Below are 3,778 nucleotides of genomic sequence, written 5' to 3'. Positions count from 1 at the left end.
TATTTTGCAAACTATACAATCAGTCAACAAAATGTTTAAAAATGATAAAAGCACTATTAAAATACGATTTTAAAAGCGTTAGCAGGTACAGCGTTTTGTTTTTAAAAAAGGTCCCGGCTTTCCGCCTCAGGACGATTCTTACCACACTCCTACACACACTAGCAGTCAGAGGGGGAGTGTGAATGGGGCTTTTGCAATGGCGAGAACGGGAGGGTGGGAGGGGCTGAGCACTCGTCTGCTCGCCCTTCTCGTGCCCTCACCTAAGATGGCGGGGGCCCCAGCAGCGTTTACTCGGCTGTGGGGGGGAGAGCAGGGGGCGCTTCAGATCACCGGCACACCAATGATTTCAGAGGCGGCGACGAGTAAAACACAGTAATTTTAAGGCACAATATATTTTGCAAACTATACAATCAGTCAACAAAATGTTTAAAAATGATAAAAGCACTATTAAAATACGATTTTAAAAGCGCTATCAGGTACAGCGTTTTGTTTTTAAAAAAGGTCCCGGCTTTCCGCCTCAGTACGATTCTTACCACACTCCTACACACACTAGCAGTCAGAGGGGGAGTGTGAATGGGGCTTTTGTAATGGCGAGAGCGGGAGGGTGGGAGGGGCCGAGCACTCGTCTGCTCGCCCTTCTCGTGCCCTCACCTAAGATGGCGGGGGCCCCAGCAGCGTTTACTCGGCTGTGGGGGGGAGAGCAGGGGGCGCTTCAGATCACCGGCACACCAATGATTTCAGAGGCGGCGGCGAGTAAAACACTGTAATTTTAAGGCACAATATATTTTGCAAACTATACAATCAGTCAACAAAATGTTTAAAAATGATAAAAGCGAAGAGTTATGTTAGCAGCCGTCCTCCTCTTGTGGTTTTTATGATCAGTGTCAGCGCCATGGCGACACTGGGATATTTCTTCAAACTCAAGACACCTGCGATGACTGAGGATTGGAACACGTTCCTTTTGAGTTTTAATGATTTGGACTTGTGCATATCTGAAAATGAAACGTTAAAACATTTAATTAATGATACAACAACTCCAGAAAGCACAGTGAGCAGTGGACAAGCAATATCAACTCAAACTCCACAGACTATTGAAGACTCTGAGCCTATAAATATATCTGTCTCTGTTACCTTAACTCTGGATCCTTTAAAACCATTTGGAGGATATTCACGTAATGTCACACATCTCAGTTGCTCGATATTTGGACACCAAATTGGACTTGCATGCAGAGAATCGCACAAAGAAATTAATATCACATTCACCTTGCCTGCCTCCTGGAACTCGGATGACTGCGTTCTCCGTGGCCACTGTGAGCAGCTGGTGTACACCACATGTATGACTGTCACAGCTGCCTCCGAAGTGTTCCCAGTCACAGTTCAGCTACCTCATTGTGTCCCTGAAACGTACAACAACTCAACTACCTGGTACAAAATCTATACCACAGCCAGGGATGCAAATACTAAATATGCTCATGACTACAACCCATTTTGGTGTTACAAAGGAGCCATTGGAAAAGTCTACCATGCTTTAAATCCAAAGCTGACTGTTGTTGTTCCTGATGATGACCGATCACTAATCAACTTGCATCTGATGCACACTAGCTACTTCCTCTTCGTGATGGTGATTACGATGTTCTGCTATGCAGTTATTAAAGGTAGACCAAGCAAATTGAGGCAAAGTAACACTGACTTCAGCCCTGAAAAGGTTGTGCTATCTGAAGCCTGATCCTTCTTTTACAATGGATGGAGAACCATCATCGTTGCCTGCTGAACCCAGAATGGGTCTAAACACTACTTCATCCCGCAATGTTGGTTTATTCCAACCAAAGACATTTCAAGTGCCTGTAATTGATTTGTACATATTTCTTATAGTATATAGAGTTTGTCCAAAAATGCACTTGTTCCGCAATAAATTGCGGCTGGAATATTTTGATTATGACCTCACATTATACATCACTCATGATATGGTACTAATGACATCGCAAATTGGGGGAAGAAGTCCACTTTAGTCCCCTCAGGAGTAAAGTGGAATTCATTTCTCAACCAGTAGGGTGCCAGGAGGTGCATTTGCTGAGTGGTGGAGAAAGGGGGAGTGGCTTCCAAAGACCTCTGAGCAATCCTCCAGTGTGGCATTTATTGGAGGTAACAGAAGGGCTAGTTGATCCCCAAGAACCCTTTGGAGCCAAGGGGACTTAATTCCCCAACCAGCAGCACTCCAGGAGGTGCATTTGCAGAGTGGTGGAAAAAAGGGACGGGCCTCTGGCAAGTTGCCAGGCTTTTAAAAAAAAACTTTTTCTTATCTGTTTTTTAGCGAAGAGGGGCTGCATAGCCGCCCTTTCCTGGACTGATTTCCGACCCTGGAGATCCCATCCCAGAGGCCCAGCCTATTCTTTCAAGTTTGTTTTTATTAAAGAGAGGGGGGCTGGGTGTCCCCCCTCCCGGGCCTATTTTGGCCCTGGGGACCGCATCCCCAGTGGCCCAGCCTTTTTATTTAAATTTCTTTATTTTATTAAAGTAAGGGGACCCCATCTCCGGCCTCTACTGTGGGTGCCCTAGTCTCACCCAGGGGGCACACACTCTCCACTGTTGGGGACTGCGAGGGGAGCCTCAAGGTCCCCGCAGTTCCTGCCAGCTTCCCGCCTCCTGCGGGAGCCGGCACTGCTTTTGGACAGAGGGAGCTGCTAAACCTGCAGCTCCCTCTGTGAAAAAAGCAATTCTGCTCTACTTCTGCTCTACTTCGAGTAAGCAAGAGCATTTTACAAGCTCTCACTTACTCGAAGCAGAGCGGAGTTTGCTATGGCTAGGCAGGAGCGATAATGCTCCTGCAAAGCCATAGCAAACAGCAATGTCCTGGGAGTGGGCATTGCAGGAGCAGTGCCTGGAGGGTGGCAGTCCCCAGGGCCATCTTTGATTCCAGGAGGGGACCCCCTCCTCTTTTCAATTTTCCCTGGGGAGGAGGTGGATCCCGGCGCTGTTACGCATTATTTCTAATTAAAGCCCCTGGGTGGAGGTGGTCCTGGGGCAGCGGGAGAGGCCATATGGCCCTCCCAATTTTTTTATTAAGAAGCCCCAGGGAGGTGGTGGTCCCCGAGACATTAGTAAGCCCCAGGAGGGGGGCCCTGCGCCCCCCTCCGATATGTGCATCTCTAGTCTCATTTATTCGCTTACCTAGTCAGTCACTAGCTTCTCCCTCCAGTCTCTAATTCACACATCCATTCACTAGCTCCCATGCTGATGCCTTCAGTACAAAGCCTGCTAACCCATACTATTCATCCAAAGCACAATGCCCTCATCTGACCCCGCATCTGGGCCCCCGTTCCATGCAGCAAAGATCCGGTCTCTGTGGCTGCTTCCGTTGTGGGCACATTGTGCACTACAACACCACACCCTGCTACCTCTGTCCCATGCCCCAGCATCACCATCTGCTCACCTTTCACAAGAGTCCTAACTTTTTTCCAAGACCAAAGACACTGTCCCTACTCCGACCGCTTCTTCTCAGATGCGGCCCATGGTTGTGGGTCGGCGACGACTGTAGTGGGTTCCTGGGTGAGGGTCAGTAGGGCAGGTAGAGCAAGACGAAGCCATATGGGGTGGTGAAGGTACAGGGGGTGAATTTAATTCTCTGAAAAGATCAGTGAAAAGCATCCACGCTGTGTACTTTGTACTGTGTACTTTCTTGGCATTGCCTAAGCCAGGAGACAGCACAGAACGCATAGCGCTCGTTAGGAGCTTTTTACTGATTGTTTTTATTGATCCCGTTTTTCATGTGTACATTGTA

General features: G+C 48.1%; 1 pseudogene; it reads left to right on the top strand.

Moving 5' to 3' along the window:
• Positions 1 to 823: 823 nt before the first annotated feature.
• Positions 824 to 1,936, top strand: LOC147718394 (transmembrane protein 248 pseudogene; annotated as a pseudogene).
• The last annotated feature ends 1,842 nt before the right edge of the window (positions 1,937 to 3,778 follow it).

The sequence above is a fragment of the Lissotriton vulgaris genome, chromosome 4_1 (genome assembly GCF_964263255.1).
Source record: "Lissotriton vulgaris chromosome 4_1, aLisVul1.2, whole genome shotgun sequence".
Taxonomy (NCBI): Eukaryota; Metazoa; Chordata; class Amphibia; order Caudata; family Salamandridae; genus Lissotriton; species Lissotriton vulgaris.
Note: the sequence above shows the minus strand (reverse complement) of the source record. Positions and strands in the feature narration are given on the sequence as shown.